Source organism: Pezoporus wallicus, unplaced genomic scaffold (genome assembly GCF_028554395.1).
Source record: "Pezoporus wallicus isolate ANWC-B61680 ecotype Strahan unplaced genomic scaffold, APGP_CSIRO_Pwel_v1 contig_3181, whole genome shotgun sequence".
Classification (NCBI taxonomy): domain Eukaryota; kingdom Metazoa; phylum Chordata; class Aves; order Psittaciformes; family Psittacidae; genus Pezoporus; species Pezoporus wallicus.
This window is the reverse complement of record NW_026641700.1, coordinates 753,367-767,465: the sequence shown is the minus strand read 5'-3', so window position 1 is coordinate 767,465 and position 14,099 is coordinate 753,367.

The window sequence follows — 14,099 nt, the reverse complement described above, 5'->3', positions numbered from 1 at the left end:
ACTGACAAAATGAATATTTTGCTATCAAGTCTGTTGTGAAGCAAATAATTCAGAGGCACTTGGACATTATAAAAGACAATTGTATAAGCAAGTACTAGACACAGTGGATACCATCTGGCTGTTGAATCAGCAAGACAGGTGTTTACGTGTTCTACTAAGCAAGGATGAATTTAAACAAGAGCATAAGGTCAGAGTCCTCATTTTGTTACTTTTTTCTCTTTGGTTCAGCCCTAGCAACATCTGCTTCACTGCATCATCCAGCTAAGTACATCAGAACAGTCCAGACAACACTTCTTAAAAAAGCCAGTTATCATTTCATACTAATTTCCTGACAGGGATGAAGCTAAATTAGTTAGATTTTTGGGGTTTAAAAGGAACATGAAACACTCCATAGACAGATAGGAAAAGCCTCACGCTTACAGGCCCTTGTTCTCATGGGTGACTTCAACCACCCTGACACCTGTTGGAAGGACAGTACGGCCTGGCACAAGCAATCCAGGAGGTTCCTTGATTGTGTGGAAGACAACTTCCTTCTGCAAGTAATAGAGGAGCCGACAAGGAGAGGTGCCATGCTTGACCTCGAGCTCACCAACAGGGAAGGGCTCATTGGAAATGTGACTCTCCAGGGCAGCCTTGGATGCAGCAATCATGAGATGCTCGAATTTTAGATCCTCAGGACAGTGAGAAGAGCGTGCAGCAAGCTCACTGCCCTGGACTTCAAAAGAGAAGACTTGGGCCTCTTCAGGAACCTGCTTAGTAAGGTTCCATGGGATACAGCCCTAGAGGGCAGGGGGCCCAAGACTGTTGGTTGGTATTCAAGGATCACCTACTACAAGCTCAGGAGTGTTGCATCCCAACCAGAAGGAAGTGCAGCAGGAGGGCCAGGAGACCTCCTTGGATGGATAAGGAGCTGCAGAGGAAAATTCAAATGAAAAAAGAGGCTTATAATAAGTGGAAGCAAGGACAAGCAGCCTGGGAAGAGTACACAGATGTTGTCCGGGAAGCTAGGGACCAGGTTAGGAAAGCTAAGGCCCAGTTAGAATTAAACTTAGCTAGAGGTATTAAAGATAACAGGAAGGGATTCTACAGGTACATAGCAAATAAAAAACAGACTAGGGAGAATGTAGGCCCCCTCAGGAAGCTCTCGGGAGAACTGGCTACCCTGGATTTGGAGAAGGCTGAGGTTCTGAATGACTTCTTTGCCTCGGTCTTCACTGGTAAAGGCTCTGACCACACCACCCAAGTCTTGGAAGGTAGACGCAGGGACTGTGAGAATGAAGACCTTGGGCCCACTATAGGAGAGGATCTGGTTTGAGACCATCTTAAGAACCTGAACGTGCACAAGTCCATGGGACCTGATGAAATCCATCCACAGGTCCTGAAGGAGCAGGCGAATGAAGTTGCTAAGCTGCTGGCCATCATATTTGAGAAATCATGGCAGTCAGGTGAAGTTCCTGATGACTGGAAAAAGGGAAATATAACCCCCATTTTCAAGAAGGGGAAAATGGATGACCCAGGGAATTACAGACCAGTCAGTCTCACCTCTGTGCCTGGCAAAATCTTAGAGCAGATTCTCCTGGAAGGCATGCTAAGGCACATGAAAAACAACAAGGTGCTTGGTGACAGCCAGCATGGCTTCACTAAAGGGAAATCCTGCCTGACCAATTTGGTGGCCTTCTATGATGGGGCTATAGAACTGATGGACAGGGGGAGAGCAGCTGATGTCATCTACCTGAACTTGTGTAAAGCATTCAACACTGTCCCACACGACATCCTTGTCTCTAAATTGGAGAGACATCAGTTTGATGGATGGACCACTTGGTGGATAAAGAACTGGCTGGATGGCCGCACTCAAAGAGTTATGGTCAATGGCTCAATGTCCAGCTGGAGACCAGTAACGAGTGGTGTCCCTCAGGGATCGGTGTTGGGACCAGTCTTGTTCAACATCTTCATTGCTGACATGGACAGTGGGATTGAGCGTGCCCTCAGCAAGTTTGCCGATGACACCAAGCTGTGTGGTTCAGTTGATACGCTGGAGGGAAGGAATGCCATCCAGAGGGACCTTGAAACACTTCTGAGGTGGGCTGATGCCAACCTCATGAAGTTTAACCATGCCAAGTGCAAGGTCCTACACCTGGGTCGGAGCAATCCCAGGCACAGCTACAGGTTGAGCAGAGAAGAGATTCAGAGCAGCCCTGCGGGGAAGGACTTGGGGGTGCTGGTTGATGAGAAAATGAACATGAGCCGGCTTCAGTGTGTGCTTGCAGGCCAGAAAGCCAACCATATCCTGGGCTGCATCAAAAGGAGCGTGACCAACAGGTCGAAGGAGGTGATCCTGCCCCTCTACTCTGCTCTTGTGAGACCTCACCTGGAGTGTTGTGTGCAGTTCTGGTGTCCTCAACATAAGAAGGACATGGAACTGTTGGAACAAGTCCAGAGGAGGGCCACAAGGATGATCAGGGGACTGGAGCACCTCCCGTATGAAGACAGGCTGAGAAAGTTGGGGCTGTTCAGCCTGGAGAAGAGAAGGCTGCATGGAGACCTCATAGCAGCCTTCCAGTATCTGAAGGGGGCCTATATGGATGCTGGGGAGGGACCCTTCATTAGGGACTGTAGTGACAGGACAAGGGGTAACGGGTTAAAACTTAAACAGGGGAAGTTTAGATTGGATATACGGAGGAAATTCTTTCCTGTGAGGGTGGTGAGGCACTGGAATAGGTTGCCCACGGAGGTTGTGAATGTTCCATCCCTGGCAGTGTTCATGACCAGGTTGGACGAGGCCTTGGGTGATATGTTTTAACATAAGGTGTCCCTGCCCATGGCAGGGGGGCTGGAACTGGATGATCTTAATGTCCTTTCCAACCCTAATTATTCTGTGATTCTATGATTCTATGATTTGGCAAAGAAGGATGCATTAAAATGATTGAATATACTATACATTTCACTAGAACTGGCTCAAACAGTTCTTGCACTAAATTACGTATGTGAATCCCACTGTTTCATCTGAGATATCTCAGCAGGGATGACTATGGAAATGCAAATTTACACTGCTGCTGAGTACTTGCCGATTTTACACTGTGTGTCAGTAATTTGCTTAAGGATCTTGGAATGGCTTGCTTGCTTTCTTAACGTTTAGCAATTCAAACATTCTGCTCTCCAAATTAGATGAAATTATTTAAATCATAATGGTCTTTACAATATCCACTCTGGGCCCCTTCTCACTTGTTGTGGGAGGTTCCTGGTTTCCCTGTTTCTCCTTTGTGCAGTGTATGAGGTCGTCCATCACTTCATCTAAAATATGGAGACAACTTTGTGCCAGAAGTCTTTCAAAAAGTGACGAAATGTTTGGTTTTCATATAATTTTTTTAATGTGTCAACACAGGTGACAATATTGCTGTTCACATAAAATCCTAGTTATTCTGCCACCTATTGTTTTTACAAAGCTTCCTTCAAAATCACTTGCAAGCTATGCCAATGTAAAGACTGATGAAGCGTTTTCTATATGGAGGTGTTAGGTATATTATTACACTGACTGATGGAGTTGTTAAAAGATAGCCAAGTTTTTGCCTGTGTGAGCTGTTTTCACCTTGTCTCACAAAGACTTATCACAGCCTGATTGACTCCAAGTCTGTAATTATCCAAAACTGGCAAACTTCTAATTTCATCAATCCCTGTAACTAAATGAGAAATAGCAAATGACCAAGACTGGTCTGCTAAAAGTTGGGGGAAAATAATAAATCTCCTTATAACATTGTCATGCTTTCTTGCATTAGAAAAGCCTAGTCTTTCTGCAAGCATCAAAGGGAAGGAAACTTACTTTCCTACAAATTTATTTTGGTGATTGGCTTCACAGCCTAAGATGCAAGGTCTTGCTCAAGCCCTACCAACAGGGGAATCATTTAGAGGGGCTTTTGATATTGGGCTACTTGGTATCTAATAAGCACTACATTTTTTTCCTTCATGGGAGGCACTGACAGCCTAACTCTGTCCAGCTTTTATGGAACTGCTAGGAACTTGATGTCTCTGAGACTGCCATCACTCTGTCATGCTTGCTTGAGCATATGACTGGGAACTGGACAGACAGATAAGTGCAGCACTTAACAAGTCACATGAGGGTAGGTACCCTCTAACAAGGGTAGAAACCAGCGTTGCTTGTAGCTAGTCAAACTCACATTTTGGGGCATACCCATTTTCAGAGGATCGTTGTCTTTCTTCCAGTTTACTGTAAGACACTGATACATGCCTTTTCACCTGCAAAATCAATTGCAGAACAAATTTAGGGTTGTTTAGAATAAAACAGTCATTCTCAAAAGTAAACTCTGCTTGAATGAATTCTCTAAATATAAATGGGTCTTTACGTAATCTCTGCTCTTTAACTTTGTTTCTAAGGGAAAAGATTTTTGGCAGTTGCAGAGAAAGGGATAGCAGGTTTGTGTGGAAGTGCTTGAAGGTGCTTTTAGTGTGAAAATGGTGGTACTCCTTGAAATGAGATACGCGTGGGAAACGTGCTTGAAGGCCTGACCAATTGAAGCATGCTGCTCTGGGCTCCATTAGCTGTGGCACGTTTTGTAGCAGGTCAAAGAACAAGAGGAAGTCTAGTACGATGGAATTTCTGTCCATTCCAAGAATAGAATGGGTTGGATGTTCTCCAGTCAAACCACTGTTATTTTTTGTCAGAAAATAAACTCATCCAGACTCATCACATCTGGAATGGTTTGTGGGACTCTTTCAGTTTTACCAAACTGACAGCAAATTGTAAGGTTTTCATCATTTCACACTTGTTTGCCTGGCAGGAGGTTGTAGACCTCAGTAACAGTTCACTTCTTCAGTATCGTGGGACATCTATGGGGTTTTATAGCTGCCAGGAATTGTCACTTGCATTTGGATGCCAGAAGCCCAATGAGGTTTTGGGTTGTTTGGAGTTTGGTCTGTTGTTGTGCAACTGAGAGCTCATGCTGGGAGCCTCTCTCAGGGCTTTCATGTAGACACTGTTGAAGTTTTCCAGACATAAACTGCTTTCTCCCAGCCTAACAAGAAAATAGCTATTTGTATCAATACAAGTAATTTACAGATACTTTGAGTGAAAAGAAAGTCAATACATTTCTTTCTTAAATTGACTTAAAGTTATTAAAAACCAAAACCCATCACAAATTCTCAAACTCCAACATTTCATTCTGCTCAGAACAATCTTCTTTCCATATTTGGGAGAAAGACTGAGACATTGTTTTCTGTTTTTTTTTTGATGGTGGTTTGTGTGGAAAGGACAACTTAAATAAGCCAACTAAAAATCCTGCTCTGTGTAAAAACCCAGCTCTGAACACCTTTGCCAATGAGCTGGAATATTCTGGCATTCCCAGTCTGCTGCTTCACCCATGAACTCCTGGGGCTGGGGCTTTGCTGTCTCAAAGTCCCTGTTGTTACCCTAGGGGGTGGGCACTAAGCTAGAGTCTGTCATGGTCTTCAGTTTCTTCAACATTTTGAAAAATCAGTCATTTTAGCTATTTGGAAACAAAATACTTGTAAAATTTTCACTTTTATTGGAAACTCTTGACATTTCTATCTTTTTATTCCAAAGACGGGGGAAAAAAAGTCTTTCCTACAGAGAAGAAATGTCAAATTTTAATGTGGTACTCTCAGGGACATCCTTGCTAGAGTCCACAGCATTGCAGCCTTAGGAACAATGGGAGCTGGATAGACTACCTGGAGGCAATCTGAAGTGCCTGTTTTCTGTGATGTCATTTTATTTTTATTGGGAACAGCAGAGTGCTAAAGCCTTGACAGCCAAAATCACAATAAACTCTAGCTGTAATGTAAGTAGGGGTGCAGATTTGCTTGCAAATCATAAGAGGTGTGAGTCTTGAATGCAGTCATCTGTGTTGTCAAACCTTGCCCACATGTTATGATGTTCTCCCATTGGGATTTTTCAACTGCTACTTCTATTAAAAAATAGCAGCGCTCTCAGAAATTACAGAAATGTATTTGGGGAAAAAACAGGGCATTTTTGAAATCTTATCTCTGCAATCCCATTCCCACCATCCTATTGTCACCTTTTCCTATCGTAAATGGCTTGGAATAATTAGAGCTTTATAACAAATCGGAAATTACCTGTTAATCAGTGGCACCAGAGCTCTTCAATAGTGCTTATTCACAGGGAGATGTTGATTAGCTGGTCACCCACAGTTTCTTTGTTTTCTTGATCTTGAAAAATGATCCTAGTGAGATTAAAATTATATCGAATATGCTGTTTTCTGAAGAACAGCCTTTTGGTTCCACAGAATGAGAGTTGTCTCTTTCACTGCACTGCCAAAACTTTTCCTCTACACTTTCAAATTAGCATGAGTCATTTTTACAGACCTGAATATCTGCCTGCTAGTGGAACTGCAGGTGTTGGGTGTAATTCCCAAAGTCCTCTTCACATTCCATGCTTGCTGTTGTGTTCCCCCAGCACTGCTGTCGCCTTTTTGCTTGTTTGTATTCTGTTCTTGCTAGGCCTTTGTTGCAAAGAAGCACTGATACTGGTCTTGTTCAGTAACCCTGACAAGTTGTCTGCATGTTCTCTTTGAAGCAGCTATGAGCTTGAAGGGAGAGGCCATAGTTTGCATTAGATCAGCTGAAACACTTGAACAGAGACAAGTCTTCATGTATGCAAACTTTTCTTCAGACAAGCAGAAAGCAGTCTCATGCCAACTTATATTGCTCAGTTATAGTAGCTACAGAAACATCACTACTTGTAATTCTTTCTGCCAGAGAAATAGAAAATAGAAAGCCAGGGAGGGGTACTTTAAATTTTTAGTATTCCGCGTGAGAAATGGTTCCTCAAACTAAAATAATTTTGTTTAGCATTTTTTTCCTAGATTTGTATTTGCACAAAGTGCAAAGTGAATATGATCACTTAACAAGGTCACAAATGTATTTATCATCAGGCATCTTTAAGATTGCCTTCCTCTTTTTACCTTGTTTGAATTGCCAGGCACTATTCCCTCAGCCCTGCAGAGTTTCATTTCCCATGTAGCCTGAAGGCTGGTTCTCTGGTGTCTGTTCATACCCATAATAATGCCTTTATGTTTTCCAAATATTAGGACCAAGCATGAGATTTTTCAGTTTGCAAATAAGAGCAAAATATATTAGGTAAGCAAGGAAGTAAGAAATCATCATTTAAATCCCAGATTAGAAAGAGATTTTATAAAAACCTGCTTGAAACTGTATCCTGCATTAAAAAGAAAATAGATCCTGTATTTATTCACTTGAATTTACATTTTTTTCTTTCATGCCAGAAGTAGACTGCAATACATAGGTCATATTAATTGCATCTTAACTTCAGCCATCTTAAGGCTTGCTCTTTAATCTACATGAGTTGTTTTATTATTGTCTGGAGAGGACAGAGGCAGGTAGCTCCTGACAGTAATTCAGTTCACCTCTCAAGAGAGGACGGGTAGCCCTGTGTGAATGTCCTGGGTTGCCTTTCTTCAAGATAGCTGAAGCTAGATGAGATGAGCCCTGTTTCCTGAAGTGAAGCCCTAGATTTTTCCCTGTCCTCTCTTCCTATTAATTGATCTGTTTTTCTCAGAAGCACTAAAGAGAAAAAAAGAGCGTATAGATTCAGTTGGCAGGATCCCTGCAGAATAATCCCTGCCTCTCATCATATATATATTTTATATGAAAAACAAAAACAAAACCTGCACTGATTTTGTATGATAATACGAAGCATTTATGCCTATATTGCAACAGGCCATAGAGCTGCAGTAACCAACACTTTATACAGCCAGCGAGGCATTCTAGGAGACATAGTGTATAGCAGAGCCAGATTCAGTGGCTATGCAATCCCATGTCTGTGGTAACTCTCATAAAGAGGGGATCATTGTTCTGTGAAAAGATTTGGATAGTTTAATCCTGGGAATCCTAGTGGTAAAGGCAATATTTGTTTTGAAGACTAGAAGAGCATTCTCCATGCTGACAGAACCAGTGGGGCACAGGGAGGCTTGTGTTTTGCAGAACAACTCCCTTATATACAGTTCTAGTTTATAAAGAAAATGGTATGAGATAAACTTCCTTTTTAAGGCCAGTGAAGTATGACCAGAACAGTCCTTTTTGAGGTGAGTGTTGTCTTTCAATTAAAAAAAAAAAATCCATTTACTATGATGTGGTCTCATCCTAAAGTGAACTGGGGAGCAGTGGCTCTTCAGATTGTGTGGAGGAACCCTACGTAGAGCTCCTGAAGGGGTGCTCTCTCCAATGCGGATTGCATCGTCACCTAGTCATGGGACTCTGCAAAAACGTTTCCAGTCAATACACAGGAACAAACTTTACTGGAGAAAAATGCAGTCTTGCAGATCCCATTAAAAGACCCTTTCCTTCAGCTTATATCAAAACTGGGGAGTGACTCATTTCAGTACTAAAGTAGAGCCTACTCTGCATCTCTCAGTCATCTAACCACTTTCTAAGAGCCTCAAAACCCACAGAAGTAATTTCTGGGTAAACCTTCATCTGGGTATTTTGAAAGAGATGTTTTCCCCAAACTAAAGGTGACATTTCCACTGATTATTCTACTCTACCTATGTATTTCTCTTTTCCTTAGAAAAGCCTATAACTGCAGTAATTACACTGATGCTTTTAAGCATAAATTTACCTGGAGCCACTTCTACAAACATGAAGTCATTAGACTTTGGCCTTTGCTTCAGATTTTGCCAGGAAGCCACTTCTTGTAGTCAACTCCATTCAGCCAAAACCAAAACTGTTATATAGAAATACTGTCCAGCTGGATGGAGTGATTGGAGTGTGTCATGGTTTAAACCCAGTCAGGCAACTTATTCACTCACTCCCAGTGAGTGGTGCCGGGATGACAACAATCGAGGCCCACCCCCGCCCCCCCCACCGGGGCTCTCCCCTTCCCCGCTCCCAGAGGAACGGGGAGGAGGATCGAAAGAGTGCAACTCCTACGGGTTGAGACAAGAACAGTCCAGCAACCAATGTACAACACAAATCACCACCGCTACCACCAACGACAGCAATGATAAGAGAAAATAACAAGGGAAGAGAATACAATACCACCGGCCAAGAAACGAGTCCCACCCAGAAGCCCGTGTCTTTCTGGGTAACTCCCAGTTACCCCGCACCCCGGGCACGATGTGCTGTGGTATGGAATACCTCTTTGGTTAGCCTGGGTCAGGCGCCCCATCTCTGCTTCCTCCCGGCTTCCCCTCCTCCCTGGCAGAGCATGAGCCTCACAAAGTCCTTGGTCAGGGTAAACATCACTTAGCAACAACCAAAAACATCGGTATCACCAGCACTGTTCCCAGGCTGGAAGTCAAAACACAGCACTGCACCAGCTACCACGAAGGCGAAACATGACTGCTACTGCTGAACCCAGGACAGAGTGTTTATGAGTTTTGGGCCAGTTCTCATCATCAGTGAGTATTTCATGTCACTCTATTCAATTTAACGGAAAAGAGATGGAACTTATAGAAGCTCTACTTTCCAGCTAAGGCTACAGGCAACAAATCCAAAGCATGTTGATTTAATGTATACTGATAAAGCCAATGTCTTGCCAGAAGAATTCAGGAGTGTGCTTAAGTGAGCAGGACTAGTAGGTTAATATGTGCATGGTGCAGTAGAAACAATTGCACCTTATACTGGCAAAGTATGATGAGTAGGAATAAGAAATCCAAATTCTGGTAAATAAATACTAACTTTTGTTTCACCCAGGAACTACTAAACATTTGTGAACTACAGACCAGTCAGTCTCACCTCTGTGCCTGGCAAAATTTTGGAGCAGATTCTCCTGGAACACGTGCTAAGGCACATGAAAAACAACAAGGTGCTTGGTGACAGCCAGCATGGCTTCACTAGCGGGGAATCCTGCCTGACCTATTTGGTGGCTTTCTGTGATGGGGCTACAGAACTGATGGACAGGGGTAGAGCAGTTGACATAATCTACCTGGACTTGTGCAAAGCGTTCAACACTGTCCCACACGACATCCTTGTCTCTAATTTGGAGAGACATCAATTTGATGGATGGACCACTCTGGATATAGAACTGGCTGGATGGCCGCACTCAAAGAGTTGTGGTCAATGGCTCAATGTCCAGCTGGAGACCAGTAACAAGTGGTGTCCCTCAGGGATTGGTGTTTGGACCGGTCTTGTTTAACGTCTTCATTGCTGACATGGACAGTGGGATTGAGCGTGCCCTCAGCAAGTTTGCCGAAGACACCAAGCTGTGTGGTTCGGTTGATACGCTGGAGGGAAGGAATGCCATCCAGAGGGACCTTGAAACACTTCTGAGGTGGGCTGATGCCAACCTCATGAAGTTTAACCATGCCAAGTGCAAGGTCCTACACCTGGGTCGGAGCAATCCCAGGCACAGCTACAGGTTGAGCAGAGAAGAGATTCAGAGCAGCCCTGCAGAGAAGGACTTGGGGGTGTTAGTCGATGAGAAAATGAACATGAGCCAGCTTCAGTGTGTGCTCGCAGCCCAGAAAGCCAACCGTATCCTGGGCTGCATCAAAAGGAGCGTGACCAGCAGGTCGAAGGAGGTGATCCTTCCCCTTTACTCTGCTCTTGTGAGACCTCACCTGGAGTATTGTGTGCAGTTCCGGTGTCCTCAACATATGAAGGACATGGAACTGTCGGAACAAGCACAGAGGAGGGCCACAAGGATGATCAGGGGACTGGAGCACCTCCCGTGTGAAGATAGGCTGAGAAAGTTGGGGCTGTTCAGCCTGGAGAAGAGAAGGCTGCGTGGAGACCTCATAGGTCTGAAGGGGGCCTATAGGGATGCTGGGGACTCTTTGTTAGAAACTGTAGTGACAGGACAAGGGATAATGGGTTAGAACTTAAACAGGGGAAGTTTAGATTGGATATAAGGAGGAAGTTCTTTACTACATGGGTGGTGAAGCACTGGAATGGGTTGCCCATGGAGGTTGTGAATGCTCCATCCCTGGCAGTGTTCAAGGCCAGGTTGGACAGAGCCCTGGACGACATGGTTTAGTGTGAGGTGCCCCTGCCCATGGCAGGGGGGTTGGAACTGGATGATCTTAAGGTCCTTTCCATCCCTAACTATTCTATGATTCTATACTATAGACCATGTGCAAGCATCTGAGTAGTCACGTGGATTTATTAGTTCCATTGTTTTTTCTTCAAACAAATAATCAGATTTAAACTTGCACGTCTTTTACTGGCTGACACTTTGAACCTAGCTGTTTCTGTGTGCCTCTTCCTGTATAAGTGTTTAAGGACTTCTAAAAGACTATTCAGTGAACACAGATGGCAAATGTTTCTAATTCCAGGCTCTCACTAACAGGTCTGGATTTGGACGGCAAAAATGCCAACCATAATCTTTTCAGAGGGATATCAAAAACCAGTTACATATAGTCAAGAGGCAAATCTTTTTTTTTAAATAGGTTAAAATAGGTGGGGAATCACAATGAGATATCATCAACATTAGTGACATGCACTTGGAATTTCTCATCCAGAAACAAAATCTCTTTCTGAGGAGGAGAATAGTGCTGGGAAACAGGCCGCAAAACTACGCAGCTAAAGAAGCAGTTAAGCCCGTGTGTAGCCTGAAAGGCATTTTGGAAAGAATGAAATGGGAAGGCACCACCCATGAATGTCTTAGTGTTAAGTCTGAAGTTTTATGACTGCAAAGGAAGGAAAAATAGTCTATGTAGATCTCTTCACTATGATGGTAACACACGTAAGAGGTCAGCTTTCTGGAAGCTGGTCATTTGACAGTCATTCTGATCTGCATCTTCTCATTTGAACTTGACTTCCCCTTTGTCTCCTGAAATACAAGAAGTTAACATGAAATAACATGAAGTTAGTTTCCTAAACAGAAGACTGATCAAAAGCTCCAAAAAGCTGTTGTCACTTGATTCTTTTCACTGTTAGATCTATTGTTATATAACTATCACAGAAACACAGAAAAAAATAATTGGGAAGGGACCCTTGAAAGTCCATTGGCTAAACTGCTGCTCAAAGAAGGCTAATGAAAAAGCTGAGAATTTCTAACTCCCAAATCTTTGCTGGCAATGGCATAGAACATGTTCTTTGATTTCAGCCACTGTGGTTAGTGTAGAGACTGAGGAAAGAGAGATAGATTTTAAGCCACCTCTTTGCTTTTTCTATATTTTTGTGTTCTTAGGTCTGCCTGGCTCCCACTGTAAATTAAGACCTCTCTAAAGTAGACATCTAAAAGATGAGGCAGGAGATTTGGGTGGAATAGGGTCATTCCCACAACCAGTGCTGATAGAGGAGGCTCCTTTGCCTACTCCCACAGCACCTTTCATGCTTCAAGATCGAATGGAAACCTTTCTTATGTCATTTGCTGTACTCAAAGAGACAGCACAAAGGGCTGATACATTTGGATTTCAAATAACCGTGTTTGCTAATACACAGGGCTCAGCTGCATACAAACTTGTGCTGTGTGGAGAGAGTTGGAATCTGTCTACATCTGCTGGATTTCAAATTGGCGCTTTATATGTATCTCTCAGAAAAGCAGTAAGAGGCATGTAAAGAAATGAGATAAATTTCCCAGTTCAGAATTTCCCTCTAATTAGAAATATTTCAAGTCCTCTTTTTCTATTTCAATAATCTAAAATGGAAAAACTCATCATAAGCAAAAGGCAAGCAATTTTTAATCTGCATGTGCGACATCATTTATCATTAGGAACTATGAGAACATGACAATTATTTTTTTCCCAGGTCTGTCATATCTTGTATTTTTTAACTCACTTTTGTATACATTTTTGAATGATAAAGTGTTCAATTCACTGCTTAGAGATTGTTCTCAAACTCTTTAATATGTCACATACATACAATATTGAAGGTTCTGACTTAAATTAAATCTACAGAAGAAGGCATATCCAAAGTTCTTTATTTTTATGTGTGTCATTCATCTTCATCTGTCACATCAGTGTCTCTCTGTACTGTAAGACTGTGCATTTGTCCATTCAAAATTGCTTGGATATCCTTGAAAAACCAGAAAAAAAGCAGAAGCAGTGTGCATTTTGTCATCAACTTCGTGGAGCTCAGAACTGAGCCTTTAATGCAAGCAGTAATACTTACATGGAAGATTCTGCTCAGTCATTGCAGAAAATTAAGCATCAGGTGTGAGAGACTATGGAAATGACGCTCACCTTAGTTATACAAGCATTAATCAAAACCAAGCTCCATGGATTTAAATGGATGTGCAGCAAGGTCGATCAGCTGGCAGACAAGAGCCAGGTTCATTAAGTGCTAAGGGAGTGACTTCCACCAATTTTCCAGGCGTCGTATTTTCCCGTATAATTGCAGGGTGAATAGGAAGCTATAAACAGCAGTAAATACCAGAAGAGGATATGATAAAGTAGGGGGGAGGTTAACCATAACCTTCCTATGAGTTGTTTTCCTGCGATGCATTGCTTTCCCTTGTAGCTGGTTTACCAGCCCATAGAATGTCAAAATGTTGCAAGGCAGTTTTAGCACATCTGTTAATTCTCCAGCCAGTGTTTACTTGATGCACTATATACATGCAACCTGGCTTTCATGTGACATCTAAGAAGGCATATGAACATGAAATGTTGTTCATGGAGGCTTTAGGTGGTCTAGCATGTTTGCAAACACAGTAAATTATATGATATCTGTGCACCAAATTGTGTAGGCAAACTTGCTCCTGAAAACACTTTTGGTAACAGAATTTCAATTCTAAAATTTGTCTATGATCAAAAGTAGGCTTGAACAGTGTCTGCTACTTAAGAGCAGTTGCGCAGTGTATCTGCTCTAGAGAACATTTACATGCTTTAGATTCAGTTTAGAAACAGATTGTCAGAACAAAATATAATCCTGTATAATCCATCATAAGCAACCTGGATCATATTTAGAGATTAAATACTTCTTCCATTTTTTAAAGTTCAAAAACTAGATTCACTTTACTATGCCTTCTCTCATGGAGAAATACAATCATGCATAAGTCATACTACGTCAGCTCACAGTTCCAGGACCATGCATAGATACACATCAACAGTATCCTTAAGAAATAACTATACCTCTTATGAGCCCTTTTAAATGAATTTGTTACTATTTATTATAGGGACTGTATTTATTAAGAGATTTAATCAAGAGTT